At 39.8% G+C, this 17,465-nt stretch overlaps 1 long non-coding RNA gene across 2 annotated transcripts in view; it reads left to right on the top strand.

Annotated features, from left to right (window-relative positions):
• The window catches only part of LOC112641700 (uncharacterized), a 30,488-nt gene extending 18,842 nt beyond the window's left edge, over positions 1–11,646 (top strand). For both annotated transcript variants that reach the window (XR_007401163.1, XR_007401162.1), the window contains exons 3-4: positions 606–979; positions 11,123–11,646. This is a non-coding gene — a long non-coding RNA (uncharacterized LOC112641700). The remainder of the gene's footprint in view (positions 1–605; positions 980–11,122) is intronic.
• The last annotated feature ends 5,819 nt before the right edge of the window (positions 11,647–17,465 follow it).

Below are 17,465 nucleotides of genomic sequence, written 5' to 3'. Positions count from 1 at the left end.
AAGGAGCCTGCTTCTTTCTCCCTCTGCTTGTGTCTCTGCCCCTCTCTCTCTGTATCTTTCATGAATAAATAAATAAAATCTTTAAAAAAAAAAAAAAACAACAAAGTGTAATTTAGCAGCCAAGGGTGGAAAATAAAATAAAAGATTAGTTAATTTTTATTTTTAAGAGTTTTTTTTATTTTTAAGTAATCTCTATACCCAACTTGGGGCTCGAACTCACACCCCCAAGATGAAATGTTGCATGCCCCACCGACTGAGCCAGCCAGGAGCTTCAGTAACAGATTAATTTAGAAAAGCAAGTATTAACAAATGGAGCCGAAGGGAGGGTGTGCCTAAGACATATTAGACAAAATGGCATCATGCTTATGATCCCGCTTTGACTTTGACCAAATTTCAGCCCTTTGAGTCTAAAAAATAGCAAAATTAGGAAAGATTACCAAAACAAACATGGTTGGTTTACAGGAATAGTTATAATAACAGCAGCTATTTATAGAGGGCTAAGTGTTATAGCCCTCTAAGTGTTATACTAAATAATTTACCTGTATTACTTTCATTACTCCTTATAACAACTCAGTATGATGATGTCATATTCTTATTTTACATAGGATAAACTGCGTCTGAGGGTAGTTGCATTACCCGCCAATTTACAAACAGTGATCTGGACTCTAAAACCCATACCAGGGCATATAACCAGAGCATTATATTGCTTTTCAACATTCAGCGATCCTGCCTTTATTATTTTTCTGGAGCACACCTACGCAGAGAGAGCATTATGCAATTATAGATGCTTTGTTCCCGCACAATCACGGCAAGCTAAAATGCTCTTTGATAGTCTCACACCCTTACTAAGAACAGTGGCCTACTCAGTTGCACAGAAATAAATGACCAAGACTATCGGATTCCTCAAATGACTGCCTTTGATGACTCTGCTGTTTGGGGTGTAACTCTGCTTGGTGAAGAGAAGCAGCACGACTTTCATGTGAGTTTGTTTGAAAAACAGGAAGAGAGAAATTATGTATCACAGGTTACATTCCGTCTATCTTTCAAGTTTCGGATGGAGAATTTAAGCAAATGGGTGCCTGGCTGCCTTCCCCGGGGCTTGCCTGCAGGGGTGGATTTGCATAAGGCAATTAAACAGTCCAGTATTCCCAGCCGAGTGAGGGAGAGAAGAGAAATAAGATAAGGAAAGCCTGCAGATGAAGTGCTTCCAGTCTCCCCTTGACACAGTGCAAGCAACCGGACATTTCTATTGAAAGCAACCACACCTGTCCTGAAACCAATCTTGCAGTGTACATGAACTAATTAAAATTTATTTACTTATTTATTTAGTTTTTATTTTATTTTACTTATTAATGATAGGCACACAGTGAGAGAGAGAGAGAGGCGGAGACACAGGCAGAGGGAGAAGCAGGCTCCATGCACCCGGAGCCCGACATGGGATTCGATCCCAGGTCTCCAGGATCCCGCCCTGGGCCAAAGGCAGGCGCTAAACCGCTGCGCCACCCAGGGATCCCACTAATTAGAATTTAAATAAAATTTTTTAAAAAGTAACCATACCTGAATGTTTAGCCCCTTGTATTTCCTCCATCTTTATCACAATTACTTTTCTTCTTTATTTACTTATTGTCCGTCTTTGCCCTAGAGCATGCATTTTTCACAAGGATAAAATCACCCCAAAGGTAAAAATTGGATCTTGGAGGGGAAAAATAAAATAAAATAAAAATAAAATCTTTCTATGTATAAAGCACAGATGGTAGGCACAATATAAAGCAGATACATAGTATCTCTGTGCTGTAAAATTTCATGATGGAGCAGTTAGGGAAAAAAAAAAAAACTTCAAATGTTTCCTTGGAGGGGCATTAATGAGAAAATGTAGAAGACTATTCTAGGGGGTAAGTTTCAGAAGGGCGGGGTGTGCAGATACTTTGTCTATCATAGTCCCAGTGCCTGGCAATGCTCTGCCCAGAGTAAGGGTGTAATAAGTATCTTGCAGAATCAACTCTTTGTCTTTCTCACAACATATCACGTCTCACATATGTTGTCATTATTCTAAAGTGGAAAAGAGAGGGGTGCCCGGGTGTCTCAGTCGGTTAAGCATCCGACTCTTGATTTTGGTTCAGGTCATAAAATCAGGGGCCTTGGGTTCTGTGTTCAGTGGGGGATCTGCTTGAGATGCTCTCTCTCGTACTCCCCCTCCGTTCCTCTCTCTATTCCTTGTACTCTGGTGTGTGTTCTCTCTGAATAAAAAACTAAAACCTTTATTTTTTTTAAAGATTTTATTTATTTATTCATGAGACAGAGAGAGAGAGAGAGGCAGAGACACAGGCAGAGAAAGAAGCAGGCTCCATGCAGGGAGCCCAATGTAGGACCGGATCCGGGGTCCCCAGGATCACGCCCTGAGCCAAAGGCAGACAGACATTCAACCCCCGAGACACCCAGGCATCCCAAAACTAAAATTTTTAAAGTGGAAAGGAGAGTTGGGAAAGGAAATTATATAGAGGAAATCTTGTGTTTTTTTTTGTTTGTTTGTTTGTTTTCCAGAAAGGAGTCTAGGTGGGTGGGGCAAGAGGTCACATAGAAAGTTTCAACTTGAAAGTAAAGTTGTTTTTTCAGAAAGCTACTCTATCACAATCAGCCAGTGTTTACTTTTAGATATCTCCATACTGAATACTTCATTTAAAAATAGGCACCCAGCATTTAAGTCAGAACTTTCTCATTATTCTTATGTTCTGCCCAATGTTCTTGCTAGGTATTGTTATTTCTTCCACGAGGCCAGACTTTGGTCTCATGAGCTCAAAGCCATGACTGCCAAGAAGTACTTGTGAGTGGGTGTAAAGTATTGGAGAACAGAGGCCTCAAGGCTTTCAGCCACTTCATAGTACCATTCCTGGTCAGATAGACCCCATGCTCTGCTTCCTAATCTAACATGGGGTTCCTTTTAGGTCAGGATTGGGACAGCTGAAGATAGTTGAGACAGTGGGCATTTCTTGTGGTCTCTTCTTGTTTCCCCAGCTGACGATGTCTTCCTAAAGCTTTCTCATGAAGGAAAAGGGTTCTGCAGAAACAGAAAAAATGCCACCGTCATGATCTGAGGCTGACAGATTTCTCTACAACCCTATGCTTCACATGCCCATGGCCATGTGGGAAAGCTTTGAATATGAGGATCTTCAAGACATTCTGTTTGTCAGTGTTGCTTCTATATACCTCAGTCTCCTGTTCTCTATACCTCAGATGGCTTGAAATTTCCACCTGTGGGGCTTAGGTAGACAGAAATATGCTTAATAGCATATCATCCCTACTGGAATCTACATACTGATAGAAAGTTTCTGAGTAAAGCAACAGTGATAGTAAAGGAATAGGAAATAATTCTCTTTAGAAAAGATAAATTATCTGTTTATGCTGAAAGAAACAGCTGGAGAGTGATTTAACAAGTGTCTATAAAAGAGGTATGAAAATATGTCCTCTTACCTTTCCATTCATTCTTAAATATCTAAATGGTCACAGAAATGAGTACACAAGATTAAATGGTTTTGGAGCATAGAAAACTGTGCTCCATCATACAAATGCAGAGATTTTGACTGCAGGAACTTTGTAGAATTCAGAACATGGAAGGAGTGTTAGCCTTTGAGAAGATCCACACTTCTGAGACTTTTGGAGAAGGAAAAGATGATGGATCAGGGAAATAGGAAGGTGGAAAGTTAGCTAAAGTTTCCATGATAGGTGTCTCTTGATCTATGTTCCCAGAAGGAACATTCTCAAAATCTGACCTCCATAGAGCTCATATTCAAAATTATTTTTGAGGTGCAAGTAAAAGCTCCCTTGGAGTTACTATTCCATTCTGTCACCTGTCATGCATTTTGTGAAATCAGTGAGGCTCTATAAGAGTGACAGTCAGAGTTGACAGGTAGCTGCTTCTGGTCAACGAAGATCTTAGCCAGACTAGTGCTACCTTGGCCATCCTCCCAGAGGAGGGTAACAAGGGTCATCTAGTTTAGTGAAGGCAGTAAGGAGGAACTGAGGACTTTGAACTGGGAATGAATCTGAAACAGCCCATTTGCAAAGTAATGTCTGGGAGTTTGTGTGCACTGAAAAAGTGTTCCTGATTTTCAGTAATCGAAAGATGAGGGAGGGGTGCCAGGGTGACTCAGATGGTTAAACATCTGTCTTTGGCTCAGGTCATGATCCCAGAATCCTGGGATTGAGCCCCATGTTGGGCTCCCTGCTCAATGGGGAGCCTGTTTCTTCCTCTCCCTCTCCTCCTCCCCCTGCTGTGCTCTGTCTCTTTCTCTCAAATAAATGAATACAATTTAAAAAAAAAAAAAAAGGATGAAGTACATTTCTACAGTTTTTTTTAATCTAGAGAATTCAAATGATCAAAGTATTATTTTGTTGTTTTAGAGTGAAAAGGCGTGCCTTGGTGGCTCAGTTGGTTAAACATCTATCTGGCTCTTGATTTAGGCTTAGGTCGTGATCTCAGGGTGTCAGATTAAACCCCACATGGGCTCAGCACACAGTGGGGAGTCTGCTTCTCTCTCTCCCTCTGCCCCTCCCCCCATCTGATGCACGCACTCTCTAAAATAAATGAATAAATCTTAAAAAAAGACAAAGAGTGAAATTATAGAAGTATGGCAGAGGCTCTCCTGACATACCTTCATTTAAACAAATGTCCAAATTAGCCAATCTTCTCCATTCTCTCTGTACCATTCTGGCAGACACCCATGGCCAGTTCACTACTTTCTAGGTCTCTTCTATTCCCATCAGTTGAATTGTTTGTGCAACAAGTACTTGCTCTTACAATTATATATTTCCTCATTTTAAATTATGATATATTAAGATGTCCTTTTTGGTGCACAGTTGTTTGAACGTTGACGTGTTGTGATATATGTATGACATATTGTACAGATTAGTATAACCACCGTCACAATCAAGATATGGAAGAGTTCCATCAGTATCCCAAAGTTTCTTAGGCTATAGTCACATTATCTCTCTATTCCTACAATGGCAATCACTGATCTGTTCTTCAACCCTATAGTTCTGTCCTCTTGAGAATGATAGAAATGCATTTATAAAGTACATAAGCTTTTGAGACTAGTTTCTTTCATTCAGCATAATGCTTTTGAGATTCATCCAAATTGCTGCATATTTCAGTCATTTATTTCTTTATATTGCTGGGTAGTGTTTTATTGGATGAATGCAACACTGCTTGTTTATTCACTCTTTGAAGGACATTTGGGTTGTTTCAATTTGTGGCTATTGTGAATAGAACTACTAAAAACATTCATGTACACATCTGTGTGTGAACATAGCTTCCATTTTTCTAGGGTGACTACAACAGAAGTGGATTGATGGGTCATATGGTAGGGGTGTGTTTAACTTTATAAGTAACTGCCAAATGGCTTTCCAGAATGGCTGTCCCATTTTGTTTTCCCCTCAGCTGTGTGAGAGAATTCCAACTGCAATGCATCCTTATTAGCACTTGGTACTGTCAGTATTTTTTAAAGTCACTTTTGGGATCCCTGGGTGGCGCAGCGGTTTAGCGCCTGCCTTTGACCCAGGGCGCGATCCTGGAGACCCGGGATCGAATCCCACGTCAGGCTCCCAGTGCATGGAGCCTGCTTCTCCCTCTGCCTGTGTCTCTGCCTCTCTCTCTCTCTCTGTGTGACTATCATAAATAAATTTAAAAAAAAATAAAAAATAAATAAATAAAATCACTTTCATAGATTTGAGGTGGTATTCCATTATGGTTTTAATTTTCATGTCACTAATGGTTGAAGAGATTGAGTATCTTTTCATGTATTCTTTTGCCACCTATGTATCTTTTTAAGTGTTAACCACTATTTCTTCAAACATATTTTTATTACTTTTAAAAAGTTCTACTCTCAATGTGGAGGTTGAATTCATGACCCCAAGGTCAAAAGTCACATATATATATATATATATGATTTTATTTATTTATTTGACAGAGAGAGAGTGTGCAAGAGAGTGCACAAACAGAGGGAGTGGCAGAGGGAGAGCAAGAAGCAGGCTCCCCACCAAGCAGGCTCCCCACCAAGTAGACTCCCCACCAAGCAGGGAGCCAGAAACGAGACTCCACCCCAGGACCCTGGGATCACAACTTGAGCCAAAGGCAGACATTTAACTTACTGAGCCATCCAGGTGCCCTTCAAACATATTTTTAACACCACGCTCTTACTTGTTTCTTTTTGGGACTTCGAGTGGCTATAAGGAAGGATGCGATGGAGAAATTTCAATGTGATTCTGAACTTTGGGGTTAAGTGATTGAAGAGTGCCAGTAACAAAAATAAGGAAGCCAGATAAGGGAAGCATTTGTAGGGGCAAAGAAGTAGTTATAGAATGGAAGAGTAAGTTAAAGATGTAAACTTTGCACCTGTTGACTTTGATGGGATGATTATCTACCCAAAAGTAAATATCAAGCATAGGAGAATGATTTTCTTTCCAATCTCTTTCTCCTTTTATAGAGTCTGCCATCCACTGAGAACAAGAGAATAGAAAGTGGCTTTTTCTCAATGTAGCTTCAGGCTGGAAAGGCATTAGACATATTTTTAGCGTAACAATAAATCAATTTTAGCAAAAAAAAAAATGCCAGGAGGAGGTAAATCTTTGCAGGGACAGATTTGAGTTTTTGGGGTTTTGTTTTTGTTTTTTTTAGATTTTATTTATTATTCATGAAAAATGGAGAGAGAGTCTGAGACATAGGCAGAGGGAGAAAGCAGGCTCCATACAGGGAGCCTGATGTGGGACTCGATTCTGGGACTTCAGGATCACGCTCTGGGCTGAAGGCAGACGCTTAACTGCTGAGCCACCCAGGCATCGCAGATTTGAGTATTTTTAGATGTTCTGTCTGAAGCCAGGTGGCATGGAGGGTTGTGCTTTTCAATTCTTCGACTGGGAGCAGCCCTCACTCCCAAACTGGTCTACTCAACCCATCCAAATGTAGTTGCAGATGTTTAAAAATAACTACAATTCATACAGAGGAATGGGAAAGGGGAAGTAGGACCTTGGAGCTGGACTCTGTGGCAGGGGTACACTCAACATCCATCCCAGCCTTCCTCTACCTACCCTTTCTCCAACCAAAGATCTTCCCTTCCTGCACATCCTTCTAGTTGAGGTTGGCCATGTGACTCAGTTCAGCAGACAAGTTATAGATAAAGAAAATCTTAGCTTCCTGTCTTTATACCTAGAATGAATGTAGTGTTTCTAACTGTAGGAGTAAGTACTGAGGAACGGGGAAGCGGAAGAATGAAGGATGCTTACTTTTTTAGAGCAAGCCTTGGATTCTCATCGTTTTAGCTAAACAACTCCCTATATGAATAAACCACTGTGGGTTTTGGTTTTTATGTTTGAGCACATCCCCTAATTTACATAGGAGCGAGAAGGTTAAAAATAATGGTGATACTGTGTGAAAGGACAGAAATGGCACGAGGGAGACAGAAAGAACAGAAGTGTAGGGAATACTGTCTCCATTGAAACAGGGGATTGTGTTGAGGTGGGCCTGAGATTCTGGGATTCAAGTCTCATATTTATGGACAGGACAGGGGAGAATGGTTAGAAAAATAAGCTAAAGAAGCCAATCTCAAGTCTCTAGGGTTGGAATAGAAAGCCTGAACCTGATGTGCTAAATACCCATTCTCTGGGATTGTGTGAGGTGGCCTGACCAGCTAACAGTTACATTGATTTACAGTGGACTGAAATTAAGGGAGACTTCCTTCTGTGATAAAGTGGTATGGTGCTTAGGTTACACCAATGTTTGGTCAGAGATGGCAGAAAGAGTTAAAAAGGGAGGCTATTTTTTTTGGAATTCATCATCATAGTAATGATATTTATAGCTAGTTACATGACATGAAATCCAGTAAATGTTACATAGTAGGTACTTAGTATTTACTGTATGACCAAATGAATGAGAGTTAATAAGATATCAAACACTGAAAGGTAACTTTAGTATCCCTTCCAAATCGAATCACTTATAATTCTTCACGTACTCCCGCCTATCTCAGAGTCATACCATATACCATTCCTCCGCCCCAGAATGCTCATCCTTCTCCCACCTACATATGTCCCTCCCTCACTGTAAAACTCACACTGCTCAAAAAGATTTTTTTTCCTTCACTCAACTAGTCTCAGTTACTCCAATAACTACGTCTGGTCACACAGTATTAATTTTGTATAATGTGACTACCTATTCTGCATAGTTGTGAATTTCTACAGTTTAGATAAAGCAAAAATATCTACCTCTGTTTTTTCTATGAGATTGAAAGCTGCTAAGAAGGGATATGTATCTTTTATGTCCATTCTATTTTCTTATACTCTTATCTTTGAAAGCTGTAACTATTTTTCGCTCAGTAAACATTACAAACGGACTCATGCTGGGACACAATTCTTGCATTACAGTAACAAGAAATGTAAATAACAAGTCAGATCTAGTTCTCTAGTCACTAAACAAAGGAAGGAGAATGATCATCTGAGCAGTGTATGTCCAACATTATATAAAAATATAATATTTAAAATTGAACTTGGAAACTTATTGCAAATTTAGACTTCATTCTAACTTTCTCAGAAACTCAAAGAAAGACACTTAAGTTCTGGGTCTGGGTTCTTGTCTTATCTCATAAGAAATGAACTGTTCCGTGGATTATTTTATATATATAAAGCCATTTCTAACTATCCTGAATGAGGAGTTTGGGGTAGGGAAAATAGGAAGCTTTTCTGAAAGGGACAAATCTCATTAGAAGCAAATATGTAAAATAAATCTCTAAAGATACATCCCATTTCTGTGGTTGTGTGGTCTGAAAATATTACAGAAAGTAAAAATCAGCATTCATGGAGCTCAGATGATCTTACTGTCATTTAACCTAGTTTCTTTATGTGACAGATAAGGGAACTTAAACCTTGACAAGTTTTGCTTCCCTTTCCATGATAAGATTAGATGAGGTTTGGGGAAGGTCATATTCAATTCTCAAAATGAGTTCATCAGTAGTTCTGGGAACTTCTCTTTAATATTGTCTTTGGGCACATGCTAGAGAAAATGTTATTGGCGAAACCAAGTCAGATATAGTGAGGTTTTCTAGCAAGGAGAACTTTGTATGGAACACAGGTGGACAGACTTACATCAGACTCTAACCTGTCTTGTAGTAAGTTCCGGTGAAGTTTAATAGCAATAATAATAAGGATGTTTGCCAAGATGCAGTTGCATAGACCTGAAAACAAACCAATAAACAAACAAAAACAAAGTCCATGTGCAAGACCTGGCTATCAAATGCAAGAAAATGATATGTTATGCACAGAAGATGATGTTGAATTCTGGGGGGAAAAATCAGCAATGCCCTAAGGGTGCCTGGGTGGCATAATTAGTTGAGTCCAGTTCTTAGTTTTGGCTCAGGTCATGATCTCACAGTCATAGGATTGAGCCCTACTTGGTGCTCGTAGCTCAGTATGGAGTCTGCCAGGGATTCCTTCTCCCTCTCCTTCTGCCCCACCCCCTGCTTGTGTGTATGCTCTCTCTCTCAAATAATTAAGTAAATAAATCTTAAAAAAAAAAAAAATCAGGGATGCCTGGGTGGATCAGCAGTTGAGCATCTGCCTTTGGCTCAGGGCGTGATCCCAGATCTGGGGATCGAATCCCACATCAGGCTCCCTGTGAGGAGCCTGCTTCTCCCTCTATCTGTATCTCTGTCTCTCTCTCTCTGAGTCTCTCATGAATAAATAAGTAAAATCTTTAAAAAAATAAAAATGAAAATAAAAATTAAAAAAATCAGCAGTGGAGAATAGTAAATGCCTCTTGAATGGAGTGTTTGGTTTTATTTTACTTTGGGTAATGGATTACCTTGATCAGTGAGTGTAGGTTAAGAAGCAAACTGAAGGAAGAAAATATACTCTAGTCCTTGTTCGACTATTGATTATCTATATAATTTCATTGATTTGTTCAACACCTTCTCCCCACACTTTTTTCCCCCTCTTTGAATACCTTTTAGGGCTGAGTTTGGATGCCAAAGTAAGGGTAATAACCAATAAGAGTGGTTGCTAAGTAGGAGAACTTGGATGGCTCAGTTGGTTAAGCATTCTGACTCTTGATTTTGGCTCAGGTCATGAGCTCAGGATGGTATTGAACTCTGTGTTTAAAATTCCTCCCTCTGCCTGCCCCTCCCCTTTACTGAGCATGTGCCCTCTCTCTCTCTCTCTCTTTCAAAATAAAAAAAAATAAACAAATAAAAAAAAAGGAGTGGTGGAGTGGTTGCTAAATATATATGCTAAATATATATATCTGTACACACACACTTAAACTATATATAAATATTTATCAGGCAATAAACTCAATGGAGAAAATAATTTTAAAATAATGATAAATACAAATACTTTACTTTCAATATAATTTTTACTATTTGTTATTTTACCTACTTATATTAAATTATAATGCATTTTTTTTTTTTTACTTGAGCCCAAGTTAAATTATGCCACAGGGAGACAATCCAGAAATAAAATGGTAGAGGCATGACATCACAAAGGTAAAATGGCAACGGTAATTCAGAGTAGGTTCATGCACATAAATAAAGGAGGATTAGCTATCAGTCCCAACTGCCAGTATTTCAGCCCATTACTAAAAAATATACCTTACGTTTTACAATATAGCTGGATAGGTTGAAGACGACTCTAAGAGTTTAGCTATAGCTTTTGTATGATGGAATAAGTGGGCTGCCCAAGGATAGGCCTTTCTTTTTTAAGATTCTATTTATTTATTCACGAGAAACAGAGAGAGAGAGAGAGAGAGAGAGGCAGAGACACCGGCAGGGGGAGGAGCAGGCTCCATGCAGGGAACCGGAGGACGTGGGACTCGATTCCGGGTCTCTAGGATCCTGCCCTGGACTGAAGGTGGCACTAAACTGCTGAGTCACCGGGGCTGTTCCAGGATAAGCCTTTCTTTAAACTTCCTGATGGTTCAGAGTTTTTAGCAAATATGCCTGAGTCTTCCCGCAGAGAAAAGTTTATTTTCAGGAAGGAAAACCAAAGGGCCAATGCAGTGCAATACAAGCTTTGTTCAAGATAACTTTCAACAGTCAAGATAGATTGGGTGGGTGTGAACATATTAACACTGTGTATTCCATTCCAGAGAGATGACTCAAAATTCAGAAGGCTGGTGCTTTAGCCACCCACAACTATTTTCTGGACAATTATAAATATTTTAATCCTGATGCCATGATTAATTGAGCATCTGATACAACATCTGGAAGCCATACTGCATCCTAAGTGCCCACCAGCTTCGGTGCCTGTGGAGGGGACGGTAGGGTGTGCCAAGAATCTCACCTGCTTGCTCTTGAACAGGACAGAGAATTAACATCAAAATACAGAGGAGAAAGATGAAGGCTGGAGGCTGGGGGGGTGGAGGGGTTGCTGTTTGTTTTCTTAGTATGTTGATAAAATATTTGCCAAGCAGGAGATATTGAACTCTACTGTAAGAAACTTCAAGCCAAACTCGGCTAACAAAACATAAAATTTGGCATCATTGCTAAGCATAAAAATAAGTATTTCATCTAATAAATATATGTTGGCTTACTGCTGCCTTTTAATTTTGTCCTCCTGCCTTTCATCAATTTGTTATTCATTTGGGGCATAGGCTCCCTAAGGGAACCTTATAATCATTCATAAATAATATGATGCTTAATTGTACAATCATGTGGGCTATTTCTTGGGGAAAAAAGAAAGAAAGAAAGCCAAAGTTATCCAGTTCTAGAAAGTCAGAAGAAATGAAGCTTGCTTTTAAATTGCCTCCTTCCTTTTTCACTCTTGCTGTACTTCTGGAAGGGTGAGTCACGGTGATCTAATTGTAAAGTGATTGGGATTTGATATGCTGGTTAATGATCATCCAAGGGGAAGAATGGTTTGCCAGGCTCATCCAGACCCAGAGCCTTTCTGGACAAGAGGCAGTAACTGCCAATCCAAGGAACCTGATTACTGAGGGAAACTCCTCTATCTTTAGTTGGATGCAAGGCATAATAACAGTGTAGGAAGACATTTAAAATGTGGATTGCCCCCTATGCACCTGTCCCTTTGTTTATTTCTTTCTCAGGAAATATTATTGTTTTCAAACGTTACAGTGGAGAAAAAAGCCAATGTGGTTAAAGAGGAAATGTGTGGTTCTGAAATGTTTACTTCTGACCTTCTACTTATTATTGTTACTTTAAAAATTATTATTTCTCTCCTAGTGACTCATTGTAATACTAATTTGTCATTAGGTGCCTTCAAGCTTAAAAAAATACTTTCCAGTATTTTCTATTAAAGCAGAAATACAAGGCTTTCTAAGCTCTTTTTTGTTTCTTCTTCATGATTTTTTAAAACCAAACTAATTTTCTAATTTTAAACCAAATTAATCTTCTAACTCTTCCCTAAAGACCTAAAATATCAAATGTAATTGACAGATTTTTCACAAAACCTAGGAATGACTTGAGGCTTAAAAATAAAATGGTTGGAGGTTTATTTCTTAAGGCCTCAGAACAAGACACGCTCCAACATCATTTTTTTGTTTTTTAATTTTTTCCGCCTAATTTGCTTCCTTTTTTTTTTTAAAGTAAGTTCTATTCTATGCCCAACATGGGGTTTAAACTCATAACCCCAAGATCAAGAGTCCTGTACATTATGGAGTCAGCCAGATGCTCCTTATTTGCTTACATTTTTGAACAGCATTTTGCTCCTTCATATCCTTTATGAAGAATATCCTAATCTCTTAAATATTATAATTTGCCCCTCAAAGTCAGAAAGGAGATCCTGAAGTTAGAACCATTCATTTGTGTACTAGGCAGATCTCATTATTCAGTCCCCATAGATTTTAGAATTATCTCTCTCTACCTGTCTTTGAATTAGCTCTTTTATAATGGCATGGGTAGGGGCACCTGGGTGGCTCAGCTAGTTAAGCATCTGCCTTTGGCACAGGTCAACATCTCAGGGTCCTGGGACCCAGCTCTGCGTGGGACTCTGCTCAGCAGGGAGCCTGCTTCTCCCTCACCCTCTGCCCCTCTCCCCTGCTCAGACTCTCTCTCTCTCTCATAAATAAATAAAATCTTAAAAGAAAAAATAATGGCATGGGTAATTGACCAGAAATCCACCATGTAAATAAGAAAGAATGTAGGAGGACTACTGAAGATAATGGATTATTTCCCCTTGTCTTTAGCAGAACTAGTCATGTTATTTCATAATCAGTGAGGCTTTACTTATTTTAAAAATTAATTTTATTGACCACATTTAAAAAAAAGATTTTGTTTATTTATTCATGAGAGACACACACACACACACACAGAGGCAGAGACGCGGGTAGAGGGAGAAGCAAGCTCCATGCAGGGAGCCGGATGTGGGACTCGATCCCAGGACCCCAGGATCATGCCCTGAGCTGAAGGTAGATGCTCAACCACTGAGCCACCCACGCCTCCCTTGACCACATTATTTATCAAAAGAATGAAGTTGGAAAAAAAAAAAGAATGAAGTTGGATTTTTACTTTACACCAACAAAAATTAACTCAAAATGGATCAAATAACTATAAGACCTACAACTATAAAACTCTTAAAAGAAAACATCAAGGAAAAGCTTCATGGCATGGGATTTGACAGCGATTTCTTGGATATGACACCAGAAGCGCAGGCAACAACATAAAATAGGTAAGTTGGGCTTTATAAAAATTAAAGACTTCTGTGCATCAAAGGGCGTTATCAAGAGTGAAAAGGCAACCCACAGAATGGGAAAGTATTTACAAGCTATATACCTTATAGAGGGGGCTAATAGGTAGAATAAAGAACTCACTCCTACAACTCAACAATAAGACAAATTACCTGATTAAACTGACATTTTCCCAAAGATATACAAATGGCCAATAAGTACCTGAAAAAAAATGCCCCAAATAACTAATCATTAGGGAAATGCAAATCAAAACCATAATGAAATACCACCTCACACCCATTAGAATAGCTATTATGAGCTATTCAATAGAAAATAACAATATAAAGCATTCAATATAAAGCATTCAGTAGAAAATAACAATTCTTGACAAAGGTGGAAACATTGGAGCCTTATGCATAGCTGGTGGGAATGCAAAATGGTGCAATCACTATGGAAAACACTATGGAGATTCTCCAAAGGATTAAATGTACCATTAGCATATGATCCAGCAATTCTGATTCTGGGTATATACCCAAGTAATTGATAGCAAGGACCTGAACAGCTACTTTTTTTGTTTGTTTTTTGGGGTTTTTAAAAAGATTGTATTTATTCATGAGAGACACAGAGAGAGAAGCAGGCTCCCTACAGGGAGCCTGATGTGGGACTCGATCGCAGGACCCCGGGATCACGACCTGAGCCAAGGCCGACACTCAACCTGAGCCACCCGGGTGCCCTGGACAGCTTCTTGTATACTAAAATTCATGACAGCATTATTCATGATAGCCAAAAGGTGGAAACAAATATCAATCCATGGATGAATTGATAAACAAAATATGGTACTACATACAATGAAATATTTTCAATTTTAAAAATGGATACATGCTACAACATATGAACCTTGAAGACTTATGAAAAGTGAAATAGGCCAGATACAAAAGGACACATTGTATGAATCCAGTTGTATAAGTACCTGGAATAGTCAAATTCATGCAGAAGAAAGTTGAACAGTAGTTACTGGGGCTGAGATGGAGGGGTCGTGAAGTGGCTCGGGGGGTGATAACAGGGAGTTATTATTTACTGGGTAGAGAGTTTCAATTTGGGATAATAAAAAAGTTCTGGAGCTAGATTGCAGTGATGGTGGCACAACGATGTGAATGTACCTAATGTCACGAGCTATACACTCAAAAATGATTGAAATGGTAAATTTTGTGTCATAAATATTTACCATAACAAAACCTCCCCCACACACATTTATCTATATATTCTTTTTCTTTTTTCTTTTTTTTTTTTTTATCTATATATTCTTAATTTGGACTTCCCTAACAGCAGACTCTGGGAAACAAGGATTTGAGAGTGAGTAGTTTATTTGGGATTCCCACTGTCGGCAAGTGGGGAAGGAAGGTGAGAGAAGGCAGGCAAGACGGTTTATGTTATCAAGCCATGTACACTGGAAACGTAATTCAGCTGGAAACGCTGGGATCCAGTAGAACACAAACCTGAGAGCTAAGTCCCCCCGTTCCCACAGCATTCTTAAAGGGCTACTCCGTAGACGGCTGCTCATTCCCTTGAGCCGTGCAGCAGAGTGGACGCCTGTGACTCCCATAAAATGCTTGGGCAAGGGGTCCTCCTCTGGCAACTGGACATAGTAAAGGCTGAGGCATTAGCAAAATCTGCCTCAATATATTTAATTCAGACTTAAAACAAAATAAACAGACCTGAAACGCCTGGAGGGCTCTGCGGTTGAGGGTCTGCCTTCAGCCTAGGTGGTGATCCCAGGGTCCTGGGATCGAGTCCTGCATCCGGCTCCCCGCAGGGAGCCTGCTTCTCCCTCTGCCTCTGTCTCTGCCTCTCTCCCTGTGTCTCTCATGAATAAATAAACAAAATCTTCAAAACAAAACAAAACCTAATTCAAGTAGATGGTATTAATTAAATAGGAAGAGATTTCTCAATTAGGCAGACCCTCAGTACTATAGGATGGGGCTTACAGGCCATGCAGCAGATATGAAGCACCACATCACCCCCATCCTGTGACTGTCAGACTTTGAACTGTCTCCCCCGTAGAATCTTGTAGCTTTAGCCCAAGTTTTTCACTCCCGAGTCTGCACCTCATCCCCTGCTCCCCTAAGGAAAAGCACCTGGTGGCCTGCCTTTCAGAAGAAGGAAAACTTGGGCCAAAATTCTGTTTTCTTCTGAATGTAATTAAAGCTCATTTAGGGGGAGGTTTTTTGTTGTTGTTGTTTCTTCTTCTTTAATCTTGAAACCTCTACATGTGTCTACAGCTTTTCCTGTAAGTATTAAATACAAGTATTAAAAGTATTAAATACAAGAAGGAGGCGAGGTCGAACGGGAGGCAAAGATGGAGAAACCTCTGGGAGGATAAGGCCTGGGGAGGGTGCCCGAGAACAAGGCTCAACCCGGGCTGTAAAGTGTGGAGAAAGATCACAGCTGAAGTCATTGACATTTCAGTGTGAGACTATTTACTGTAGCATTGTTTGAAACTTTGCAACTTTCCTTATGCTTTGTGTTTTTTACCCCTTTCCTGTTTCCTGTTACGATCAACAACCAAACCTAACCTAACCCAACAAAAAGCCCTTGGAGAACCTTGCAAAAAGGTTATGCGATCTTAAGGCAGTCGTGGGGTCACCTCCATTTTTTCGATGCAGAGGGTGCTGGGAGGACTAAAATCCTGTTGGAAACACCACTGACAATGGAAGCTGATGGTTCCACCCTGATGAGATGGGAAGGGAAAAAGGAGCTCAGCACACCTTTTATCCTTGGTGCACACTACAAGTTGCCACTCTGGCTCAGAGTTGAAGGAATCCCCGTGACCTGCTGGAGTGGGGAGAAGAGAAGATAGTTTCTTGGCAAGTCTCTTTGACACTTAGTTGTATCAAAACCTTCCCCAGGGAAACACTGAAAAATGTGATGGTTAGTTTCTTAAGTGCTGACAGCAAAATTACAGTCTAAATAGGTTTTGTCTTGAAGACGAAATGACTTAACCATTTCTCACTTTGGGGACCAAACCCATTTTCATGTCAGGAAATTCCTCAACTGGAAGATTTAGTGGGAGGAAAAGTTCATGTTAACCACGGAAGAGATTTTGCTTTTCATTTACCTGTCTGGCTTGTATTCTTAGATTTATACAAGCTCATTGTCCGAGCTTGTAAGCTATAACAAGACCTGGAGAAACTTTAAATGCATGTTACTGAGTGAAAGAGGACAATCCGAAAGGCTACATGCTGCATGATTCCAACTATCTAACATTTTGGAAAAGGCAAAATTATGGAGATGGTAAAAATATCAGGGATTGCCAAAGTTAGGGAAGGGAGGGATGAATAGAGCATGGGATTTTTAGGGCAATGAAACTATTCAGCATGACACCCTAATGGCACATGCATGTCATTATACATTTGTCCAAACCCATAGAATGTACAACACCAAGAGTGAACCCTAATGTAAAAGGATGACTTTGGGTAATAATGATGTGTTAAGACAGGTTCACTAATTATAACAAAAGCAATGCTCTGGTGGGTGATGTTAACAGTGGGCAAGGTAAGTGTGTTTGGGGGCACAGGGTGTATGGGAAATCTATGTACCTTCTGCTCAACATTGCTTTGAACCTAAAAACTGCCCTAAAATAAAGTGTGTGTTTGTTTGTTTTTTTTTTTAAAGTGTGCTGTATATTCAACTATTGTGTACTTCCATCCCTACAGCCTCTTTCCTGGGTCTCAGAAGACTGTCTTAGGTGGATGTCGCCACCTCGTGACCAGTGTGGGGAACTGTCCCACGCAAGTCGGCCTGCTTTCTT

Source organism: Canis lupus, chromosome 12 (genome assembly GCF_003254725.2).
Source record: "Canis lupus dingo isolate Sandy chromosome 12, ASM325472v2, whole genome shotgun sequence".
NCBI classification, from domain to species: domain Eukaryota; kingdom Metazoa; phylum Chordata; class Mammalia; order Carnivora; family Canidae; genus Canis; species Canis lupus.
This window is presented reverse-complemented; position numbering and strand designations above follow the sequence as displayed.